Below are 12,334 nucleotides of genomic sequence, written 5' to 3'. Positions count from 1 at the left end.
GTTTTAAAAATAAATTTTTTAAAAGAAAAATCAGTTTTTTAATTCACTTTTCTTTTTATTTTTAAAAACGGGTTTTAAAAATAAATTTTGTAAAAGAAAAATCAGTTTTTTATTTTTTTATTCTTAAAAATTGACACGTAAGCTGAATATTAAAAAAATAAAAATAAATGCACATGTGGCAAGGAGAGTGTATGTCACTCTCCCATATGAGAGCGGCATCGTTTAGCAGTTTGCAGAAAATATTACGTTTTAAATAGTTTAAGCTGATAGGACCAAACATTGGTGAAGGTGTGTCAGAATGAAAAACGCTTAGGCGAGGGTAATGATGCCTTATCCCTATTAATTATTCATATTGTCATCATTTTAGATTTGAATTTTAGTCATTCATTAATTGCATTTATTTTGCAAGCACTTAATGGGTTTGAATGATTAAGACATATGAAATTTTTTAATATCATCAAGATGATATCATCCCCTTTTACCACTAATTGATGCCTGCACCACCCACCATCCATAACTACCATCCTCAACTACAACCGCGGCCGCTGCCAAGCACCACATTCAACAATCACCATGACAAGCCAACATTTTCAATCATCATCACCAGCCACCATTACCAGACATCCACCACTATTGATATATCGTCAACTACTGATATTAGTTATCACTACTTTAGTTGTCACTATCATCCATCACAATTATTAGCCGCTACAACTAATTACCACTATAATCCACCGCCATTAACCTTTATTTCCCGCCACTATCATCACTAGCTACTATCCACAATCATCATGATCAACCACCATCTCCGCCAACCACCACCCTTTGTCGGCACCCGAAACCACTATAATTAGCCATCATCACCACCAACTACCATATTAAGAGCCCGTTTGGATGGGCTTATGGATTTTGACTATGGCTTTGGACTTATTTGATTTTTGTTGTTCTGGTTTAAAAACAAATGTTTAAAACCTCTTTTTTTTATTTTATCCAAACACTGTAAAAGTGCTTAAAAGCTATTTTGGCTTAAAAGAACCTAAAATAAGTCAATCCAAACGGGCTCTAATTCTTTAAAATATTATATTGATACAGTATATTATTAATTAGTACGTATTTTATTTGAAATTTATGCTTATCAATTTTTAATCAAGACAAGTTTAAACATTAAGATGTTGAAAAAATAAAGTCTCAATTATTTGGTATTTAGATCTTAATACACATCTTAACATTTAGATTTATATTTATACCTCTTAATCATAATATATCTTTCAATATTTAGATGCATATTCAGATTCAGACGTCTTAATTCTAATAAAATTAGTTAATCCTAAGGACTCATTTGTTTTTATTAAAATTAATAAGACGTCCCAATCTGAATATTAAGATGTGCATTAAGATTTAAATGTCTGAATTTGAATACTCCCATGGATATAAAGATGTTATTAGGATCTAAAAACTTGTTTTTATTTAAAAAATAGTAAATATAAAATTTAATAAAATTCTAAATTTAATCTAATATACGTACCTACAATATCTTTCTAGACTGCTAGTGGACCAATCGAAATTGTTTTTTCTTACAAAAACGAGACACCTTTTTTATATGTCCAAATATGACTCACATTGTTTTATCTTACTTTTTTACAAGATGTTATTTTTATAACTTGAGCTCATATCAATCTTCGACAACTCCTTAACCTTTCTTTAGTCGATGTCTTCCTAGTGGACCACACAAAACTTTATGTTCATTTATATTTATACTCTATAGAAGAGCCGGTTGGGGTCACTTTACCGTCGTCCGTTCCAATTAAAAATAAATAAATTGTGGGCCCCATATACAAAACAACAACTAATATTAAAAAAAAAAATTGTGGGCCCCATATATATTAAACAACAACTAATATTAAAAAAAATATGGACCTATACTCTATACTCTATAGAAGAGCCGGTTGGGCTCACTTTACCGTCGTCCGTTTCAATTAAAAAAAAAAAATTGTGGGCTCCATATACAAAACAACAACTAATATTTAAAAAATAATAATTTGTGGGCCCCATATATATTAAACAACAACTTATATTAAAAAAAAATATGGACCCCATATTAAACACCAACCAGTATTAAAAAAAAAAAAGAGAAGAAAAAAAAGTGGAACCTACCACCTCCAAACTCACAAAAAAAAAAAAGTGAACCCCATATTAATAAAATCAAGCAATATTAAAAAAAAAAAGTGAATCCCATATTAAAAAAATAAACAATATTAAAAAAAAAAAAAGGTGCATCCTATATTAAAAAATCAAACAATTAAATCAATAATGATGGATTCATTGCCACATGCGTATCAACCCATTAATGGGAACAAATGAAATTATTGTACAAGAACATACTTAAAATACTTATATATTAAAATAAGATAGAATTTAATTACTTTTTTATTTTTTCCTTACTCTAATAAATGTGAAAAGAGATTAATGTCATAAAATAAAAAATAATATTAAATGTCGTCCGTCCCAATTTTTTTTTTAAAATGTGGGCCCCATATATATTGAACAACAACTAATATTAAAAAAAAATTGTGGGCCCCATATATATTAAACAACAACTAATATTAAAAAAAAATGTGAGCCCCATATTAAACACCAACCAGTATTTAAAAAAAAAAAAAAGAGAAGAAAAAAAAAAGTGGAACCCACCACCTCCAAACTCACAGGGAAAAAAAAGTGGACCCCATATTAACAAAATCAAGCAATATTAAAAAAAAAAAAGTGAATCCCATATTAAAAAACAAACAATGTTAAAAAAAAAAAAAAGAAGTGCACCCTATATTAAAAAATCAAACAATTAAATCAATAATGATGGATTCATTGCCACATGCGTATCAACCCATAATGTGGGCCCCATATTAAACACTAACCAAAAGATTAAAAAAAAAAAAAAGAGAGAAGAAAAAAAAGTGGAACCCACCACCTCCAAACTCACGGGAAAAAAAAAATGGACCCTATATTAATAAAATCAAGCAATATTAAAAAAAAAAAAAAAGAAGTTAATCCCATATTAAAAAAACGTACAATGTTAAAAAAAAAATATAAAACAACAACTAATATTAAAAAAAAAAATTGTGGGCCCCATACATATTAAACAACAACTAATATTAAAAAAAAATATGGACCCCATATTAAACACCAACCAGTATTTAAAAAAAAAAAAAAAAGAGAGAAGAAAAAAAAGTGGAACCCACCACCTCCAAACTCACGGGAAAAAAAAAGGATTCCATATTAATAAAATCAAGCAATATTAAAAAAAAAAGTCAATCACATATTAAAAAAACAAACAATGTTAAAAAAAAAAGGGCATCCTATACTAAAAAATCAAACAATTAAATCAATAATGATGGATTCATTGCCACATGCGTATCAACCCATTAGTGGGAGCAAATGAAATTATTGTACGCAAAGAACATACTTAAAATACTTATATATTAAAATAAGATAGAATTTAATTATTTTTTCATTTTTTCCTTACTCTAATAAATGTGAAAAGAGATTAATGTCATAAAAGAAAAAATAATATTAAATGGAGATCAAATAATTAATAAGGTAAATTAGTGAAATTATAATTCTAATTGACGTTTCCTTAAAAAATCGTGTAAAAAATAACATGACAAGTAAATGAGTTAAACAAAAAATATTTACTAAAAATTAAAAAATAGAAGTTCTTCATTTAAATAGAAAATCAAATTTCTACTTTGTTTCATTTTAAACATGTAAAATTAAAATAATAATTTAAATTAGAATTATTCAAATCAAAATTTGATAAAAAAATTATATGTATTACTTTACTATTACTACTATATAAAAGAGCCGGTTTATAGAGGCAAGATCGTCGTCCGTGTTCGGTCCCACTTTTTTATTTAAAAGCAAAAAAATCCTTTGTGGTCCTACCCACTTTTTTATTTAAGAAAAAAAAATGACGTTTTATACTTTATATTACCAACTCTTCTAAAAAAAAAAGTAGATAAAATACTTTATTATATTTCTATTTTTCTTCTACTATATAGAAGCATTGATTTACCCATGCTTTGTCGTCAGTCACTCTTAAAAAAAAAAAACAAAAAAGCGATGCTTAAATATTGCTATTATTTTATCTCAAAGAAAGGAAAATAGTTGTCTTTTAAACAAGTCTTCTCTTTTAAAAAGTACTAATAAATTTTCATAGCAAACACGAATATAATAAAGTTTTAGATACAAAGAACAAACTACAATGTTATATTATATATATATATATATATATATATATATATATATATATATATATATATATTATCATTATCTAAACACAACTACATATATATAAATACACTATAATCCGAAGTGTTAAGTATTTTACACCTTTAAATTAATCGAATTAAAATTGAAAGTATCAACTGATGCTTAAATATTGCTATTATTTTATCTCAAAGAGAGGAAAATAGTTTTCTTTTAAACAAGTCTTCTATTTTAAAAAGTATTAATAAATTTTCGTAGCAAACACGAATATAATAAAGTTTTAAATACGGAGCACAAACTACATTTTTATATTAACCGTATTTCGAACATAGTGTGTATATATATATATATATATATATATATATATATATAATACACTATAATCCGTGTTGGTAACACAATAGGCCATCTAGTTTACATAGATAAGACACGTTTTTTTGTATGCCCTGAAGCTGAAACAGCCAATTAATAATTGTAATTTGTAGGGTATGAGAGTATATTTGTCTAGATAGTCACTCTCTTGCGAAATATGAAATGATAACTAACATAATAGATTGTTCGTTTCGGTAAATATTTATTTGCATAAAAAAAGGAATTTATAACAAATTAATTTAATTTATCATGATTAAGTGATTTAATAAAACGGAAAAGGGCCAAAAATACCCTCGAACTATTGAAAATGGTGCAAAATAGTCCATCCACCTTTAAATTTCAAATACCCTTACCATCCACCTATTGGGTCTAAAATACCCTTATTCCTAACAATATTCTCATTAGACACGTGATTTTTCTATTGGTTGGCTTATAAATTAATTAAACTAATTGACCGGCAAAACCAAGTGCCCCCCCCCACCCCCGATAATAATTTTTTTTTTTTTTTTTTTTTGAAAAAAAAAGTTGACTTGTTTTTGCACCCCACCCCGCACCCTACCCCCCCCCCCCCCCCCCGACGCAAAAAAAAATTAATATTTTTGAAAAAAAAAATTTGACGTTTTTTTTTGGGTTTTTTTATAGGCGTAGGGTGCGGGGTTTGGGGGTTGGGGGGAGGGGGAGGGTGCGGGGTGAAAAAAAGTCAACTTTTTTTTTTCACCGGGGAGGGGAGGGGGCGTAGGGTGCGGGGTTGAGGGGGGCGGCAAAACCCCAAAAAAAAAACGTCAAAACTTTTTTTTTTCAAAAATATATATATATATATAGGGTGCGGGGTGGGGTGCGAAAAAAAAAATTGTAGTCTACACTTGTGCCTTTTAGATTTTTGGTTGAAAATATACCATGTTTTTTAGGGTGAGATATATTTTTTTTTTGGTAACTCAATTACATTATACATTTTAATTTATCAAGACATTTTACAGTACTTGTCCTTTTTACTAGGAAGTTGAGAAGCGTAACAATATTTTTTTTGCACCCCACCCCGCACCCTACACCTCCCCCCCCACCCCCGCCGCAAAAAAAAAATTAATATTTTTGAAAAAAAGTTTTGACTTTTTTTTTTTTGCACCCCCCCCCCCCAAACCCAACACCCTACGCCCCCCTCCCCTTCCATAAAAAAAAAAGTTGACTTTTTTTCCACCCCGCACCCTACGCCCCTGTCCCCTCCCAGCTAAAAAAACCCAAAAAAAAAACGTCAAAACTTTTTTTTTTCAAAAATATTTTTTTTTGCATTGGGGGGGAGGGGGGTAGGGGTGCGGGGGATGGGTAGGGTGCAGGGTGGGGTGCAAAAAAAAGTCAACTTTTTTTTTTTCAAAAAAAATATTTTTTTCACTCTCTTGTCAATATTGCAAAAATTAATTAGTTTAATTAATTTTATAAGCCAACCAATAGAAAAATGACACGTGTTTAATGAAAAGATTCGTTAGTGATAAGGGTATTTTAGACCCAATAGGTGGTGATAAGGGTTTTTAGCATAAAAATGATAAGGGTATTTATAACAAATTGGAATTTTTTGCAATTTTCATCATTTGATTATTTTTGGCCCTTTTCCGTTAATAAAATTAAAATTATAAATTTCATTAATTAATAATATAACATGATAACCATATATATTTAAATATATTTCCATGCTTTTCTTGATTAGACACAGTTTTTCTTTTGAGGAGAATCTCTATAAAAAATTACATAAGTTTTTTAGACGTTAGGCTTTTAGTTACTTATATGTCCCCCCCCCCCCCCCCCCGGTTAGTAATAGTGTAGTTTCTTACTCTTCTATGCGCATCACTATCTGTTGCGCATGTGCGTTGTATCTTCCTAGCTTGCTGCTATTTTTTGTATTTGCTTCGCATTCTTTCTTCTCCTTTCCCTTTTCTTTTCTTCTCTTTACCCCTTTTTTTCAACGCGAGATCTTTCAAAAATAATCCCTCTGCTAAAAAAAGCAGAGATACAATCTACGTAAATTCTATCCTCTCCAAACTCCACTTATAAAATTACACTTGGTATGTTATTGCTGTCATCATGGTACTGCTGGTCCAATTTCTATAATATATTCAAATTTCTATAAGACAAAGACGTATAGTTTTGTTTAGTCTTAAAGATTTTCTTGTAAACAAATTTTTGATTGCAAAAGACAAAATGGAGCAGTAATTAACTTTTCTTTTTCTTTATTGCAAAATGTGAAGTAGCATCACGTCAAAATTCCATTAAGTGGACAAAGACAACAGAAGGGGACATACGACCTCTAAAATTTTATTTGCTTGCACTTAATGAAAGTTCGAGTATATTAATTATTCATATTTTCGTCATTTTTAGATTTGAATTTTAGTCATTCATTAATTGCATTTATTTTGCAACCACTTAATGGGTTTGAATGATTAAAACATATGAAATTTTTTAATAGCATTAAGATGCTATCATCCACTTTTACCACTAATTGATGCCTCCACCACCCACCATCCATAACTACCATCCTCAACTACATCCGCGGCTGCCGCCAAGTACCACAGTCAACAATCACCATCACAAGCCAACATTTTCAATCGTCATCACAAGCCACCATTTCCAGGCATCCACCACTATTGATATATCACCAACTACTAATATTAGTTATCACCACTTTAGTTGTCACTATCATCCACCACAATTATTAGCCTCTACAACTAATTACCACTATAATCCACCACCATTAACCTTTATTTTCTGCCACTATCATCACTAGCTACTATCCACAGTCATCACGATCAACCACCATCGGTGCCAACCACCACACTTAGTAGGCACCCGAAATCACTATAATTAGCCATCATCACCACCAACTACCATATTAAGAGCCCGTTTGGATAAGCCAAAAGCCACAAGTTAGGAATTCTAGCTTATGGTTTTGACTTATTTAATTTTGTTGTTTTGGTTTAAAAACAAGTGTTTGAAAGCACTTTTTTTATTTATCCAAACACTATAAAAGTGCTTAAAAGAACCTAAAATAAGTCAATCCAAACAGGCTCTAATTCTTTAAAATATTATATTGATACAGTATATTATTAATTAGTACGTATTTTATTTGAAATTTATGCTTATCAATTTTTAATAAAGACAAGTTTACAGATTAAGATGTTGAAAAAATAAAGTCTCAATTATTTAGTAATCAGATCTTAATACACAAATTAAAATTCAGATGTATATTCAGATTTATACCTCTTAATCGTAATACACCTTTTAATTTTTAGATGTGTATTCAGATTCAGACGTCTTAATTCTAATAAAAATAAGTTAACCCTAAGAACTCATTTGTTTTTATAAAGATTAATAAGACATTCCAATCAGAATATTAAGATGTGCATTAAGATTTAGATGTTTGAATTTGAATACTCCTATGAATATTAAGATGTTGTATTAGGATCTAAAAACTTGTTTTTATTTTGTATTAGGATCTAATAACTTGTTTTTCTTTAAAAAATAATAAATATAATTTTTTTTTTTTAAAAAACTAAATTTAATCTAATATACATATCTACAAAATATTTTTAAAAAGTCATATGGCGGTTGGCGATCATAATGGCTAGCAGTGGTAGTTGTAGGTGTTGGCGTTGGCTAATGATGGTGTTATGGGTAGTACCTAGTGATGTGTGGCAGTAACTGTTGATGCATTGTGATAGTTGGTGGTGAAGGCTTATAATTTTGGTGGATGATAGTGATAGCTAATTCCTAACTGTGGTGGTTGGCAATATATAATGGTGACTAATATAGTGATCGTCGGGAGTGAATAGTGATTTTTGTGGTAATAAAAATTGTGGTAATAAACATTGTGGTAATAGTGGTGACTATTGTGGATGAGGATGGTAGTTGTGGGTGGTAGGGTGGGGCAGCAGTGGTGGTGGGAGTTGATTATGGTGGACGATGGCTGTAGTGGTGAGAGGATGAAATTGGTGAACTTCCACCTTCGTTGAAATCCTTGAATAAATCACATCTTAATGATATGATATTAAGACTTTGTTATAGATTTGAGATCAGTTCAAACTTATTGACTGTTAGTAACATAAAAAACCAAATGATACTTAATAATTAATATTTGAATGATTAAAATTCAGACTTAAAAAACAAACGGACATCATCTCTTATAATTTAAACTTTTTAATTTGATGATTCCACACTTCCACATAGACATCATCATACCTCAATTTTAAATGATATGAAGCATAGTCAGTTTCTTATACGTATCTCTAGACTTAATTTTCTCATGGGAAGCAAGGGTGAATAATTGATGTGTACCAAAAGTGTTCATGTGAAGCAAGTAATGTAGTTTTTCAAAGCATGCAATTATTACTGCCTGTTTCGTCCAATATCTTTCTAGTGGACCAATCAAAATTGTTTTTTCTTACAAAAACGAGACACGTTTTTATATGTCCAAATATGACTCACATTGTTTTATCTTACTTTTTTAAAGGATGTTTTTTTTGTAACTTGAGCTCATATCAAGCTTCGACAACTCTTACCCTTGCATTAGTCGATATCTTCCTAGTGGACCACACAAATTTTTTCATATGCCCAGAAACTGAAACAACCAATTAATAATGTAATTTGTAGGGTAGGAGGGTAGATTTGTCTATATTGTGACTCTCTTGCGAAATATGAAATGATAACTAACATAATAGGTTGTTTCGTTTCAGTAAATATTTATTTGCATGAAGTATTTATAACAAATTAATTTAATTTATCATGATTAAATGATTTAATAAAATTAAAAATTATACATTTCATTAATTAATAATATAACATGATAAGTGATAACCATGTATATTTAAATATATTTCCATGCTTTTCTTGATTCAACACAGTTTTTCTTTCAAGGAGAATCTCTATAAAAAAATTACACAAGTTTTTCATCTGTTAGACTTTTAGTTACTTATATTTTTGCAGCTAGCAAATTGTCTTGTTTTTATCCTTGCCATGAAACAATCTTCAATGTGGAATAGCTTAAGTTTTTCATATGTCCAAAAATCTTTGTAAATAAAGTGCAAATTTACATTTCAATATTTATTATGGTTTAAAGTCAGCCTATGGTTAGAGCTCCGTCAGGAATCAGTGGCAATAATAATAATTTTTCCTAGCAACATAAGATAATATTAGACCAAAAGTTTAATGAAGGAGATTTTTTTTTCCAATTTCGAATAATATATGATTAAATTTGATTCTTTTCTGTTCTTTTAACTAAAGACCTAGCTACGTACTAGCTGAATTTTGTTACCAGTAGATCATAAAATGAGTGAGCAAACGTGAGGAAGGATAATATCAATGCATCGTTTTCTTTTTTGGTAAATAATATCGTACAAATAATACATTCTATTTCACGTCAATTAAATAAACTTCCAAATAAAATTAGAATTTGTTCACCTGGTGCTTCACAAAGCTCCGGTCCAAAGAAGGATCGGAATTGTCCGTTTCTTGTAATAGTAACCTTCATAGCCGCAAAATATCATGTATAAATCAAACTAATGAATTCATAATATTAATTTACAATAACATACTTCCACATTAATTTATCTCAACTAATTCACACTATATAAATATGGCTTACATAGATAGTTTGCCTGAGTGAGGTGTTTTTTTTTTTTTTCTTTTTTCAATGAGAATTAAAATTCGTCCGCTTGGCGCTTCACAAACCAGTCTAAGAAAGGTCGTTCCACGTTATGTTTATATATTGCATATAGTCTTATCTTGCATTTCTGTAATAAATTTAATTTTACAATTTAAACTCGTAATCTTCTAATGATCAACTGACGACAAATTTTACCCATGCATACGTCAACATCTTCATAGTGGACCAATAAAAAATTATCTTTTCTTGCATAAATAAATAACACACGTTTTTATATGTGTGAAAATGAAGCAAGCAATTAATAATTGTACAATACTTTCTAGAAGGAAATGCATCCAATTTCACGTGAATGAAAAATCTTCCAACATATCAATCATTTTTAGGTGTGGTCCAATCAAAATGCAACAAATTAGTACTGATTAGAGTAGTCCATTAATTTCTTCTAAAATATAGTGACTCACGGGAGAAAATAAAAATAGTCCTTTATATATGTTTGAGATTATGATTAAAATAATTCCTCAAATATATTATTGGGAAGGTTTGAAGTTTGATCCGTTAGTTTCTCATAGTAAGTATTGTCGTATTCGTTAAATACTTAACAAATTCAAACTGTTACATATAATAGGAACAATATAGGCCAAAAAAGAATTAAAAGAAATAGTAGCATCACGAAAGTCTCATCAAATTCTAGAATTAAAGCATGCAAAAGAACATCAGACAAAAAAAAAAATGTGGACAAAGAATAGCAGCAGCTGCATCTTAAAAAGATACTAGCAGCAGCTGCATCTTAAAAAGATACATCAGACTCTAGAAACATATCAAAAATAGAAGAAATTCAGAACTCCATCTCCAAAAGTGAGTTCTGATTGATCTTTTTCATATTTCTTGCTAAACTTAATAATCAGGATTTGTTAAATATTTGACGGAGGCCAAAAGTCTTTTGTACTTTTGGCAACCAAAATTGCTTGGGGGTATACTTAACAAACTGTTTTAGATCTATGTGAACTTTGCTTCTCTTATGATTTTTGCTACTTTCTTTTTGATGGTATTGGTCTCGTTTAGAGGATCATTTTTGTCAATGTTCTTTGACCCACAAGGTCATGAAACATAATAATCATCAATACTCAATATTTATATCAAACCAATAAAGGCATGATATTATTTTTCATGCATTTTTATTCCTTAGCTATTGTTAATTGATAATAATGCATCTCCCAACTTGATTTAACTATCACATAATCAGAGTTTACTAATATGGTTCAATGAGATTGTCACGTTAATATGACGGCTAATATTAGTTTTACAAGAGGAAAAATGCTCCTCGTCTTATGAGTATATCGACATTGTGGACTATGGGAGTTCATCCGTCTTGTGAGGATTCCCGACAATCGGTGACACAAGTCATGATTGCTGTAGTTTCGCTTCCGCTAAGGAGAGACCCATAAGTCTCCTAAACTAATGTATTGGTAAATATGTGTTGGGCCGAGAATTGGACACATGGTGAAAAGATAAGGACGTTCCTTAATATCCACCCTCCTACTGATCGAAGTTCCGGAAGCGAAATGGAGATTGCCATCAAACGCCACTTTTCACTTCCGGGCTTCTGTACGACAAGACACCTCATTCGAAAATACCCGAGAAAAGATAAGCATGACCACAATGATACCCCGAGATTCAAGGGATAACAATCTATCCTTTCAAGAGTTCACGATCTCCACGCCAGTAATGACTAATACGTGCGTAAGGTTGGAGAAGGTAGTTAGTTAGGTCAAATCTATATTTACCCAATCATCCCTAAATTGTTCCCCATATAATTTTTCGCCTGAATACGACATTGTTCTCTACTGTTCAAAGGCAAACATCTGATTAAAAAAATATAGTTCAATGTATATATCAAATGTGAGTCAGTTTTTTTGTATATCTGACATAGTTTACTTTATATTTATGCAAGAGTTTATTACCACATCTTAAATTCGTGACCTTCTGGTGACATGTTACGTGTATAAAAAAGTAGAAGGAAACCACATATTTTTTGTGGCACTATTGAAAAATAAC

Source organism: Lycium ferocissimum, chromosome 12, assembly GCF_029784015.1.
Source record: "Lycium ferocissimum isolate CSIRO_LF1 chromosome 12, AGI_CSIRO_Lferr_CH_V1, whole genome shotgun sequence".
In the NCBI taxonomy this organism is placed as follows: Eukaryota; Viridiplantae; Streptophyta; class Magnoliopsida; order Solanales; family Solanaceae; genus Lycium; species Lycium ferocissimum.
The sequence above is the reverse complement of the archived record's forward strand: the minus strand, read 5'-3'. Positions refer to the sequence as shown.